The 14,030-nt window shown below is 45.7% G+C and overlaps 1 protein-coding gene across 9 annotated transcripts in view; it reads left to right on the plus strand.

Annotated features, from left to right (window-relative positions):
- Rgs6 (regulator of G protein signaling 6) overlaps nucleotides 1-14,030 on the plus strand; it is a 482,896-nt gene that overhangs the window by 405,155 nt on the left and 63,711 nt on the right. The gene's annotated exons all lie outside the window — the stretch shown is intronic.

A 14,030-nucleotide genomic window follows, 5' to 3' on the forward strand; every position in this document is an offset into this window, starting at 1 on the left:
CCGTCACTGCGTGGGAGATTCAATTTCATCAACTAAATGGCCTGTTTTTGAACACTTCAGTAAAGAGACCACCTGGGGATCCTATATGGAATAAATCTGGTCAGGCAGCCAAAACTTAATACAGTGCTGTTAAAGCACTGTCCAGTTTCTGAAGGAATCCAGGGTGTAAGTTAGGCCTTCATATTTATTGAATGTGAGGTAAACTGAGTCCTTTAAGTTTAGATCATATGGCTGTGGGACCCACCACCAAGGCTCTCTCTGCTGGCCCCTGGGTTAAGCTTCATCTTCCTGCTGAATAAATAATGACAAGTGGGAACTTAGAAAACTCCAAATCCAAAGCCTGAGTTAGTGTTGTGCTTGGGACATTAAGGCTGTTGAGGGTTTGGACGTATCTTATATGTCGACTTGTATGTGTATCTATGTACTCCCTCTTGCATATTTGTTGTTGTTCAGGCATTAGGAATTGAATCTCACAAACCATGGGCAAGTGCTGTACTACTAACCTGTATTCCCAAACCCTTTGTGTGTGAGATAGGCATCTCATTGAGGTATCTGGGTTTTCTCTGAACTCCCACTGTAGTTCAGGCAGGCCTTGAACTCAGAATCTTCCTGGATCAGCCTAACTAGGATCACCCCCAGGTCCAGTCTATTTGTATGCATTTTTAATTCTTTGCGTATCTGTACACGGGGATGCATGCAAGCTGCCTGAAGAAGCTAGAAAATAACATTGGGTCACTGGAGCTGGAAGTACAGTGATTGTTACCTAACTGGGGTTCTCCACAAAAGTAATATATGTTCGTAACAGCTGAGCCATCTCTCTGTCCCCCTGTCCGTATTCTTAATAATAGAGATAGTTATTGACATTCCGGGCCAGACAACTGTTTGCTGCAGAAATCTTGTACAACACAAGAAATAACAGCATTCCTAACTTCTATCCACTGGGACAACCAACAATGTCTCAGGGAGTTGCCAAATGTGCAAGGGAACAGCAAAATTAACCCTGTTGAGAAATATGGTGTCCCCATGCTCCCTGATGCAAATGCCTGAAGCCCCCACTACACTGACAGCAATTACTCTAGAGTCCCAGGTGTAGCCAGCTACAGGCTACAGACTCACTTCTCATCCTCACTGACAAATTGAGGAACTTCTGGTCCACTCACTGGGCTTTGAAAGTGCTTTCTCCTTCTCAGTGAGGTTGCCTTTGTCCCCCTCCCAAAGAGTCGCCAAAAGCAAAGCAGCTGAAGAGGCCTCAGCTGTCCTGTGCCATAGCTAGCTAGTAAGGAATGCCAAGACACAGAAATGGCTGGCTTGACATGGTAATGTGTGGCTTGGAAGGGCTCCTAGGAGAGCGTGTACACAGAGCTTCTGTTTTCGGGTTCAGGTGATGCCATTGTAGCTACACAGGCCTGAGGATTCACTTTCAGACAGGCCCTGAGTTTCAGCTTTGTCTTGGGGGTGTGGGGAGAAGCCTGAACCAGTCATCTTGAGAGACCACTCAGAATGAGGCAGGTGGTGTGTGTGTGTGCGCGCGCGAGCGTGTGAGCATGGGCACATGAGAGAGAGAGAGAGAGAGAGAGAGAGAGAGAGAGAGAGAGAGAGAGAGAGAGCATACACAAGCCCCTCCCCCCAAGTCTGGCAGGCCCCACTGTTTGTTTACTGGCTGTCTGGGAGGAGCCCCAGCTGGTACACCTAATTACACTTGAGAGGTGCTCACATGAGGGCTTACTCCAACCGCAGCTCCCCAGAGAGAAACTTCTAGGGGCCCAACCCCAAAAGAGGCTGAATTTTATTCCCAGCAGCCATAACTGACAGCTTTTCAATGTTACGTGAAGGCTTTCATTAAAGCTGCAAGGGAACTACCACCAAGCACAGAGCCAGAGCAGCTGGGTGCTTGCTGGAGATAAAGCCACCCAAGCCTGGCCTGTCAGATGCTGTGCTGTGCTGGGAGGGGCCAGAGCCACAGCACTGGCAGCTGGCCAGAGGTGAAACCGAGCTCTCCCAGGTGAGCCACACAGTCCCGTGCTGGATCTGCTTTCCCTGGGCCTGCTCCAGGTGTTAAGTGGTAATTACAATCGTGTCCCCCCCACTGAGGAATGGTCCCTGCCATTTTGTCACTTAGTTGCCTAAGAACCCAAGAGGTGAGCCTTAGTTGCTGGTGATATAGGTGGCCCAGTTCTGAAACACAAGGATTGGGGTAAGGCTAAACCCTGCAGCCAACTGCAAAGGGAAACAGCAGTCAGGGCTGTCTGGAGCCCGCTGTGGAGGTTTGCATCCTACCTTGGCGGTTTCTTGTGTTCTCAACGAAGCAAGTTGCTCTATCATTCTCTCTCCCCTTCTCTCCTGTAACAGATGAGATAGCATCCATGGTGGTTAACCAACGGGGTTGATAAGTAAGCACATGCTCAAAGCCTGGCTCCAGTCCTTGGTATTCCACAATGAACAGGAGGGACTAGTAATTTTCCAGTGTGGTGATTAACAGTACCTTTGACAGGACAAAATACGGCTATATGAGATGCAATGAGCCGGATGTACAGTGCTCAGAGGGAGGCTGGCCTTGAAGGTGACAGTTTTGTGTTAATACTATTCTTCCCACTGGCTAACTCCTTTCTCAGACTCATACAGCCCTGTAGGCTGCCCAAGGCTAGCGTTGAAGCTCACATCCTGTAGAGTTCCCCCTTTCTACTTTGCATACACCCCAGCCGGGGAGGAGTCCTGGATGAGGGGACTGACTGGCTCTTTGGATTTTCTCAGTTTCAAATATTCTGTCTATTGTCCCTAACAGTGTTTAAATGTCCCTGACACATCAGCATCAATGTTTTGCCTAGACTGCTTCTTGCACTTCTTAAATGTGTAACCTTATTCTGGATTCAGAAATAACAACCCCTGCATATACAAATTAACTGTCCAGATAAATTACATTCAACACTGCCATTTTTATCTTAACTATTTTAAGTGATAAAGAACACTGCCTTTTGGTTTGTTTTTCTGGATACCTCGAGCCAGTGTTTTTTGTCTTTTGCCTTTAAACTGCTTCAGATTAAGTTCCTGATTTTAGGAGATGACACACATAGAGCTTCCTACAAAATGGCCCTAAAATACTGCTTTCTTTGGGTCCCTGGTTCAAATCTTTACATGTTGGGGTTGCGTTGTTGTTTTTGTTTGCTTGCTTTGGTTTTGCTTGTTGAGACAGGGTTTCTCTGTATAGCCCTGGCTGTCTTGGAACTCCTTAGACCATGCTGGCCTCAAAATCAGAGATCTACCTACCTTGTGCCTCCTAAATGCAGGGATTAAAGGTGTGCGCCACCCCTGCCCAATGGCTTGCTTTCTTGTTCCCACTGACATGGTTGTTTCTCACAATATCCTCCTCTCTGAAGATGCATCATCTCTTCCCAGGCTGTAAGACAAGGCACATCATTCAGCATGGCTGACAAAAATCTCCAAACTCAGAGGCTTAAAATGGCAGTAGCTTCCCTCTGCCCACAGGGGATATGGTCTTCCCCAAGCACGGCCAAATACTATGTTACATACACTATGTATATTCCCCGATGCCTACACATTTTGGAGACTAATAACAACTGGAAATAAAATAGGACAATCATAGTGATGTGTAACAGCGTTATAAACACAACCTCTTATATATAGGATAAAGGAACATGTAAAGGGAGAGCTCTGCAGCTTTTCTTCGGGCTGGGTTACCTGCATCACCACTCAGTTCATCTTGAGGCAGTATTCAGAAAAAGCAAGGACTAGTTGGACACTAGCAATGCAGCTCCACAACAGTGAGTCCTATAACCCGCACAGCAGTTAAGTAACTCGTGGGAAGGTAGTATATATAGCATGGAAACTCTGGATGGAAACTATCATACTGCTCAGGTCACCATGTAATTTTAAAACGTATGAATTATTTGTTCCTGGAACTTTCTATTTAATATTTCCAGACTGTGGCTTATCATGGGTAACTGAAGTCTCTGGAAGTAAAACTATATGTAAGAGGGTATTGCTCAATGGATGTTTGCTCTTTCTCACATTTCTGTTGCCGGCTGGTTACATGGGCTGAGCTGCTCGCTTGAAGCTGTGGATCAGATAGGAAATTCTGCTGATTTTGGTTGTGTCCTGTGTGTGTGGCTTTTGACTATGTTGGATGGCCTCAATGAAGGCAGCTATACCGTCTTTCACAATAGATTCTCATCCATGTAATGGCCATGCAACCCTCATCCTCAAACAGGCTGCTTTGGTATCACTCACACAGAAACAGTAAGTGTACAAGAAAAAAGCAGAAGCTTGGGAAAGTGGAGACACAGCCCAGACTAGATTAAAAGGCTAGCATGCCACAGGCCATTTCTAAACTCCATCTACCACCACCAGAAAGTCAAATCACAGTGGCCCTGAGCCTAAGCCAAGGTGTTTAAAAAAAAAAAAAAAAATTATTTCCTATGAGCCATGTTTTTCTTAATGACAATGAACTTTGAGGCAAGAAGTGTGTTTCATCTAGAGACTCTGAAGAGACCTTTGTGTTAGTTGCCTGCCTGTTACTGTGACAAAATACCAAAACAATTCAACTTAGGAGGAGGAAATTGCCTTTGAGCTCATAGTTCAGAGCTCAGAGCCTTCAATCCATATTCATTTGGCTGCATCAGCCTTGGGCCTGTGCCAGGGTAGGCTAGCAAATGGGAATGGCAGAGTGCAGCAAAGCTGGCAGCTGTGACTAGGGGGAGGGGGAGGGGAGCGCAAACCCAGTGGCCTTGGTTCCTTCCACCAGCCTCTACCATCCCCACAGGCTGCTGACTAAGCCCTTCATACATAACTTTGGAAGACATTTAAGATCTAAACTGTAATAGACTCTGTGGTCACATCTCTGGTTAAGTTAAGTTGCCGAGGAAATGGGGTTTTCCTCCTCTTTTCCAGAGTCCTAAGCTCATGTTTAATTTAGTTCCCCCGCCCAAGGCTTTTGGCACTAGCAGCGACTTGGAGAACACAGAACTTGATACATCTCCATCTCCAATTGCCTGGCATCTCTGATCTCTCCCCCCACCCCAAGACTTCTTCCCAAGCCTAGCAATGCTATGAGACGCCACAGCACCCCAAGGTGATGCCTTGGGTCCTGACACAGCACCTGCACACAGGAAGATCAAGTTGTTTCATTTTCTGTCTGCTGCTGCTATACTCAGCTCACTCCATTGCTGGAAGTGGTTTGTGTGTCACAGCTGACTGCTAAATTGATTTTTTTTTTTTTTAACATCATCTTGCTTGCCCATCTGAGATTGCTGCTGCTCCCTAAAATTGGATGCTGGTCCCTCCTCTGCCTCCTGACCCTCGGTGATGATGAAATGTAATTAATGAAATGTGATAAGACAGCAAGGAACAGGATACCCCAAGGCTCTATTAAAAATAAGCTGGGGTGACAGAAGTCTGGGAACTCAATGTCTAATGATAAATTCAGGGGAGGGAGAAAAGAAGTCATTACAACTTGCTTTCATGTGGTTTGAGAAACCTCCCCTTTCCCGGCCCATCTTAATTGGTAGAAAAATGGTAAGAAGTCACCTTATAGCCACAGTCACCCTCTCCCACCTTCACCGAACCCAAGTTTGCCTCCTGAATACTCCATCTCTGGGTGATCTGAAGTGAGGGGGTTCTTTCCACTCTCTCTCCTATCCACTTCTCCCGCCTGGAAAAGATGGCCTCCTTCGTCCCTTCCTCAAAGGGGTTCTGCATCCTGTCTCCTCTCCCTTCAGGTCCTTTCTGCCCCACTCCCCACCCCTTGTGCAGGGGATCTCTGGCTTTCCTGCTCTTTCGGAGGCTCTGGCCATATGGATGCCTGAACACATTTTAGTGTATTTTTGAGACACCTGGCATGGCGCCTTGGATTCCACACCTGGTTTTCTCTGCGGTAATGCTGCCCACAGCTGTGAGCCACACCTTTTTCTGTAGCAATTACGAATGTCAGTGCCTTTCCAGCTTCTCTGCTTTATAAGTCAAATTCCTCATGTGTGCGTTGGGCTCTAGGTAACCCTTCCTGTGTATTGTTTCACTGTGGTAGACAACATCTGCTCTTTCTCCGGTTTATCTTATTAATTTTTGTGTGTATCATATCACATAACATATGAGGAAATTATGAGTTTCTTTGTTGAGGAAGAGAGGATGGAATCTAAAACTTGCCTCCAAGCCTTTTCAAGTGGGTAGACTAGGTATTTTCTGAATTCCCTTTCATTATGCCCTTCCTCTCCAATATATCATGGTGGGCCATAATTACAACCTAAATCAATATCTACTTCATTCTCTAGAACAGTGAGTATAATTAGAAATTGGCTTTGCAGGGCTAGCCATGGATGTGGCTCAGTTGGTAGAGTGCTTGCCTAGCATAGACGAAGCACCGGGTTCGATCCCCAGTACCGCATACACCGGGTTCGATCCCCAGTGTCACAGTGCACACCCGTAACCTTGGCACCTAAGAGATAGAGTCAGGAGGATCAAGGGGTCATGGTCATCTTCAGCTACAAAGTGAGTTCAAGACCAGCCTGTGATTTGTGAGACTCTTTCCTGACAAAGAAAAACAGCTTTGCAGCTAGCTCTGTGCCATCACCATCCTCTGACGCAGTGGGGTCCGCTGAGTTCATTGGGTGGTGATTCTGTGCTAAAGGACACTCTGACCACAGAGGGCCCACCTTGACAGCACCTACCCAGGAAGATGAGGCAGAAATACAGACAAAACATTAGCCAGTTCAAAGCCTCTAGCAATGGCACGCAGCATCTTTGCCAGCACTCAGTAGGCTAACTTCTTCTGATGGTGTGAGAATTTGCCATTTGGAAACAAGAAAGAAAACACTCATCAGGAGTAAGGGGTCAAGATTGTTTAAAATGCTGAATGACAAACGCTGTTCCAAACAGGCTTCCACTGGATTTGTTATATTTACTTTTGATTTCCCAATTCCTGTGACTTTGCTTTTGTGTCTGTCACAGCCATGCACCTATGGACCACTGCTGCTTGTGTGAGCCTGCAACCCACAAAGCCCTTTATCTGCCTCTAGTTTTACTCACCTCCTTGCTTCTGATGCCAGCTCCTGGGTCTTTCTGTGGTTGTTAGTATTGACTTTGGACACAAATAGTACTACATATTGACCATGGTTAACTCCTTCCTTGCCTGCCTGGCCTTTTCTTTATCTTGGGTCTCCTGAGCAAAGTCCATTCATCTTGTGATCTGTATACCAGCAGTAAGGACATGTTCTGGGGCACTGAATGCCTCTCCTGTCAAAGCTGAAAACGGCAGCCTTGTTAAAGTTGATCTTCATATGCCCATCACCTTCTTTCCCCATCCCAAAGATATTTGTTAGGTTTCAAAGCGAAGCAATTATAATTTATACTTGGGTTTGATGAAAGAACCTATTAGTTCCTAGAATGCAAAGAGGGGCTTCAGAGTTAAGCATGGGGCTGGCAGCCATGCTACAGAAGCTCAGGAAAGGCCAGGATCTGGAGCATCTCTTAGAGTCCCCAGGCAATATTGGCCCTGTCCCCTTTATATGCAGTCTTGAGACCTCTTATTAAAGACATGCTCTAGAAGATGTGACAAGCTCCATTCCCTGCAGCTTCAGAGGAAACACAATGGTCCCACCAAGGGCAGGTATCTGTTTCTGGATAAATCAACAGTGGCCAGAAGCAAGGCTTGTAAGCAAAAACATGGTAATGCTTGGTAGCCTTGTGTGCATATCAGGGTGTACTCTTCAGCTAAATAGAACCCAGCAGGATGCCAGAGACACTGTTTTTGCCGGCTCTTACCCATTTTGGAGACTATCTCACTTCCTAGGCTCCTTACAATCTTCCCAAAGATTTCCAAGAGACCCAGTCCAAGGCTCAACACAGCTCAGTTTTTCACTGTCTTCCTAGTCAAAGTCTCTGCCTTGCGACTCCTTTTTGTAACTAGGAAATGGCATTGGACCATCTAGAAACAATCAATGTCTGCATTCAGCTTAGATTTTTATCCTGTATAAATGCTTGATGCTTTATTCCTGCATCCTCACCTCAGAGATCCTAGCTCCCAAGAAAAAGGCCTTTCCAGTCCAGATGGAGGATGAGAGAGAGAAAAAGAAGGTACCCACATGTGTGGGGCTCAGGCCTTGTGACAGTCTGATGAGGTGGAGAAGTAGAAGGAAGTCTAATGACCATCCCTGTCTGCTGGGTACAAGGGATTCTCTTACCTCATCTTAGTAATGAACCCCCTTTTCACCCTGCACCCACAAAAAAACCCAAACAAAAAACCCAAGAGAGCAACTGAGGCAAAAGACTGTGAAAATCAGAGTCACCAATATGAACAACACCCAAGGGAATGCACATTGTCTGGCGAGTACCATGCTAAGCGAAATAAGCCAGACTCTGAAAGACAAGTATCATGTTTTCCCTCATTTGTGGATCCTAACTTTTATATAGATGAAAAACAAAAGTGTGTGTAGCACAAAATACATCCTGAAACCCATCACAATGTACAATGAATCTGTCCTACTTAGGGTTTCTACTGCTGTGATGAAACACCATCACCAAGAGCAACTTGGGAAGGAAAGGGTTTGTTTTCTTCTACTTCCACATTATAGTACTTCGCCAAAGGAAATCGAGGTAGGAACTCAAGTGTGGCCGGGACCTGGCAGCAGGAGATAATGCAGAGGCTACGCAGGGGTGCCGCTTATTCACTGGCTTGCTCAGCCTGCTTTCTTATAGCACCCTGGACCACCGGCCCAGGGATGGCACCACCCACAATGGGCTTGGCCCTCCCACATGAATCACTAATTAAGAAACTGTCCTACAAGCTTGTCTATAGCCCAGTCTTATGGGGGAATTGTTTCATTTGAGGTTCCTTCTTACCAGACAACTCCAGCTTGAGTCAAGTTGACATAAATTAGCCAGCACAGAATCCATGAGAGAGAGAGAGTGAGTTCATGTTTCTGACTCCTGTATTTTCCATGTCGTGGGGTGGCAGGCAAGACAGGAAGGAACAGTGATTCTTGAACACTGGTTTGTTGGCATGAACTATGACAATGGCAATGAAGGACAGCATGTGGCTACCACTCCCAAGACATGAATGTCTACATCTGCATCTTTCTTTAGGTCGCCAGTTCCTCTAAAGTGACAACTGCAGTAGGGAGAATAATGGTGTCTCAGAGATGAACATATCCTAATGCCTGGAGCTAGGTTATCCTATACGGAAAGAAGAGCAGAGATTGCAAATGAAGTTAAAGGCTGCCAGTAAATACACTTTAAATACATACAGCATCCTCATTATGAGGTGTGCCAGATGTCACCATTGGTGTCATTAAAAGATAGACATGAGAGCTAGAAAAGTCAGTGAGATGGAATGTGGAAAAATTCACTCAGCCATCACTGGCTTTGGAGATGAACAGGACCATAAGCCAAGGCAACTGGGTCATCACTAGAAGCTGGATGAGGTAAGCAGATGGATTCTTCCCTAGCATTTCCCCCACACCAAAGAAATACTGCCTAACTGACACCAAGTCTAACTCAATGAGACCCATTCCTGACTCTGTCCCTCGCAAGCTAATACAGTGATGTTATTGTAGGCTACTGAGTTGGAGGTGATTTATTCCATGATTACTAAGGACAAATACACAACCCCAATGTCTCCTTCTCTCTAAGACTCTCTACATCAGTAGTTCACCCTCGCCCATCTTTAACATCCCTACATCACAAAACATCTTTTCCTCTGGCAGACATACATGGATGAATCTGACAATTCAGCAGATGCCATGAAATGTAACACTGGAGTGCCTATGATTTCCTGATCTTTATGAAGCCTCTAGACAACTTCACTTACATAAACTTTAAAAACAAGATACATTCATAAATTCCCCTCATGACCAATTCCACCCATCACTGTCACTGAGGCACTAAACTTTAGTCATTGTCTTGATTCAGATTGCTAGGGTTTTCAGTGGAGAAGTCGCTATGCTTTTCCCACATGTTCCTCCATAGTCTATCCTGTTGCCTGTCTGAACCCTATCTCTGGAACAGATCCATTCATGCCTACTGCCTATTACAAAACCCTGATCATCTGCTCAACCCCATTGTCTTAGACCAACATCACTACTCAGTCTCACCAGCTGGCCTCCATCCACTTCTCAGAAGACACACCCATTCCCAATGGTCTCTAAAACATCTCTAAGGACCTGTGTCATTCTTGCTTGAGTCCTCACATTCCTTAGATGTCTGGCCCTTTGGGATTCTAGATAGAAGGCCAGGTCTAGATAGCTGCCTCAATTGTTGTTTGTGTGTTATCAGACAGGCAGCCTCACCCTATAGGTCATTCTGGATTTCCAAGGGCTCCCTGAGTTCTCATCCCAGCCTTCCCTGGGATGACATTGCCCCTGTTCTCATTTAGGGCTCCACCCAAAGTCTTACTTACACCTTGGCCCTGACCCTCAGTTGGATGTCTCCTTCCAGGTTGGAATATCCAAGCCCAACTCTCAGAAACCCGAAAAGAGCAGATGAAAGAGAATTAGGGAACTTGCTTCCTCCATTCCCACCTTCTACTTCAGGAAAGCCTATTTCTAGCTTTAAAAAAAAAATGCCCCAATTTGTAATTTAGCTAGATAAGGACGTCTCATCTTTTTGTCTTGAGCTGTCAAGCAGATGTCTTTTCTTTGAAATACAAAGCCAATTGCGGCAGAAATCCTTGCATCAGCCAGGGCAGATATCCTGGAATGACAGAGAGGTCATGGCTGAAGGAAGGAAACCCCATGAACTGTTTGTGTAATCTCAGATTGGGATACCACCATGGATACTTAAGTGTCTCATAGTCAGAGAGTCTTCTCAAGCCTATAATGAGAAAAACATGGTAATGAGTCTTTCTCTGTCCTCCTAGCCAGTTCCCAAATAATGACAGACTTTTGATTAATTATGAAAGCTCAGCCTTAGCTTAGGCTGGTTTCTAACTAGCTCTTAGAACTTAGATTGGCCCATTTCTATTAATCCACGTGACCCTGGCTTTTACCTCTCCTCCCGCAGGTGCTGCTTCCTCTGTCTGGCTCTGGACTTCTGAGCATCTCAATCCTCTCTTCCCCTTCCTTTCTTTCTGCCTGGAAGGCCCACCCATCTTTCCTGCCTAGCTACTGGCTGTTCCGCTTCTTACTTTTTAGTACGCCAATCACAGCAATACACCTTCATACAGTGTACAAATATCCCACAACAGAACACCTTAGCAGCAAGCAGGACCTGTCATCCTCACGCCTGGAACATAATTTAGGGTTTTGCTTGTTTGTTTGACTTTTTTTTTAATCTTTTTCGCTGATGACTTATGCTGATCTGAAGCAGTCCAGTGACCCAGTATTGTCCCCTATAAACCCACTACTGTTTACATGTTCCTTGCTAGGGAGTTGACAAGTTCCACTCCCCGGCCCCCTGCAAAGAAATATGTCCAGGCCTTGACCTGAAGAACCTATAAATGTGGCCTTGTGTGGGGAAAGCGTCTTTGCAGATGTGATTAGGTGGCCCTGGTGGACTGCCCACGATCTAGGGGATGGCCGCACTAAGGAGAGCATTGGGTTAGGAGAGAGCACATGAAGCTAGGGTATAGAATGGGGTGGGGGAGTGGAAGCAGGTGGAAGGGAAGGGAATGAGAGTGTTCTAGAGCAAACCACACTGTATGCGTGTGTGAAAATTTCAAATAAGAATTTCTTTTTTAAGGTCTTGAGAAGAACTGTCCAGAAGAACCTTAAACCCAAAGATAAACATTCCTATAAGGAAAAGAGGGAAAGGGAAGAGTAGGGGAGGAGGGAGAAGAGCAGTGGGGAGGGGGTGGGGAGAAGGCAAGTGGAAAGCGGAGAGATAGGGTGAAATAAGGAGAGAGATCAGGTTGCAGACACAGAAGAAGGACACTGGTGACAGAGCCACAAGCAAGGACCTGGCTGCCTGGAGCCACTAGAGCTTCGATAAGCAAGAATCATTCCCCTCTGGAGCCTTGGAAGGGAACACAGTCCTGCAGAGCCCTGGATTCCAGACTTGTAGCCTCCAGAACTGAGTACGCTCTCACACCATTGGAAGCCACTAAGCCTCTGGTCATTTGTGACATCAATCTCATTCCTTTCTGGATGAATGAAATTACTCCCAGTGACAAAGGAGCATCGTGCTCCTGGTCCTTCCTGAGCACACTTTCCCTGGGCATTATTCTTGCTACCCTGTGGAGTTCTTTCAGATGACTCCCTACCTGTCAGGGCACAAACCTCAAAGCAGGCTCCCAGGACAGGTGATTGTCCACCCACACTGTGTATGATGACTTCAGTCATGTATTCTGTGTCTGCAGAAGAAATTCAAGATTCTTTTGAAACATGTTCCTTGGTTTTACTACAATGCTCTTGAGTATTCAACAAAGTCATTATGTGGCATAGTGTGAACTTGATAAAGATCAGATAAATGACCCAACCGAGAACTAAAACAAAGGCCTTCCAACTTAGACCACTGTTTCCTCTGCCCTGCTGGTAGATAGGAGGATAAAGGGGCTCTGAGGTGTCAGGAAATCGACAAGCATCTTTAAAACTAGAATTAGTGGTTTCCTTAATCGTGTGTGTGTGTGTGTGTGTGTGTGTGTGTGTGTGTGTGTGTGTCTGAGAGAGACAGAGACAGAGACAGAGACAGAGAGAGGTGTACATGCATGGTACATGTTCATCCATGTGCAAGTTCATGCACACGTATCCTACTTTCCTTCCTGTTGCTGTCATCGAACACCCTGGCAAAGGTAACTTTAAGAGATAAATGTTTACTCAGCTTACAGTTGCAGGCTACAGTTCATCATCCCCTATCATTACCAGCAATTCAAGCTAGACACTTGAAGCGGCTGACTGGTCATGTCCATGGTCAAGAGCAAAGAAAACAAATTATGTATACTCCACTCACTATATTTTATGGTTCAGGACCCAAACCAAGGGAATGGTGCTACCCACAGTGGATGGATCTTCCTGACTCAATTAATCCAGAAACTTCCACCACACATGCCCACAGGCCAATCTGAGCTAGACAACCCCTCACTGAGAGTCTCTTCCCAGTGATTCTAGGTTGTGGTGCGTGTACACATGTGAAGGCAGAAGGTTAATGTCATTCCCCACCCTATTTGTTGAGACAAGGCTACTCACTGAACCTAGAGCTCACCAATACAGCAAGACTGGCTGGTCAGTTAACTCCAGGTATCATCCTATCCGGAGTTACAGGCACACGCCGTTATGCCCATCTTTTTATGTGGGTGCTAGGGGATCTAAAGTCAGGTCCTCAGCTCTGCACCAGCAAGCGCTCTCCCCAGCCCCTCCTCCACTATGACTTAATGAATAAAACACCATGTATCCTGTACTCTTCAGAACACTGACCCAATTTTTAAAACTTTAATGTGCATACGAGTCACCTGGGAACCTTATTAACAACGACTAAATTGGTAGAGCCCAGAGTCTAAGAACCTGCATTTGTGACAGCATGTAGGGACACCTGTGTAGCAGTGGCATCTCAGCCTAATGTCTTTACATTTTCACTATTAATCTAGTTAACCTTATTTTCCCTTTTCAATTCAGTGCCTGTGACTTTGTTGTGGTAGAGGAAACTGGTTGCCCATACTCATGGGGGGGGAAGTGTTACTGTGGATTAGTAACTATAAAAATGTTCATATCTTTGGGCCAAATTATTCTCATTACAGATATGATTTCTAAATAAATATGGCAGAATTGTGTAAGTCACCACTCTGTGGCTATGAAAAACTACTTGGGGAAATCAACTTAAAAGGACAAAAGATTTATATCACAGCTTCAGAAGTCTGTATCCATTGATTCTGTTGTTTTTGAGCCTGTTGTATGTCAGAATAGCATGGCAGAGCCAAACTGCTTTCCTCATAGTGGCCAGGAAGCCAAGATAGGGAGTAAGACAAGCCAAGACAAAATGCATCCTTTGGGGGCATGAGTCCAGTGACCTACTTCCCTCCAGTTCAACTCTGCCTCCTAAATTCCCACCCCACACTGTGCCCTATCAGTCTACAAACGCATAGAAAGACAAATCCA

This window comes from Phodopus roborovskii, unplaced genomic scaffold (assembly GCF_943737965.1).
Source record: "Phodopus roborovskii unplaced genomic scaffold, PHOROB, whole genome shotgun sequence".
NCBI classification, from domain to species: Eukaryota; Metazoa; Chordata; class Mammalia; order Rodentia; family Cricetidae; genus Phodopus; species Phodopus roborovskii.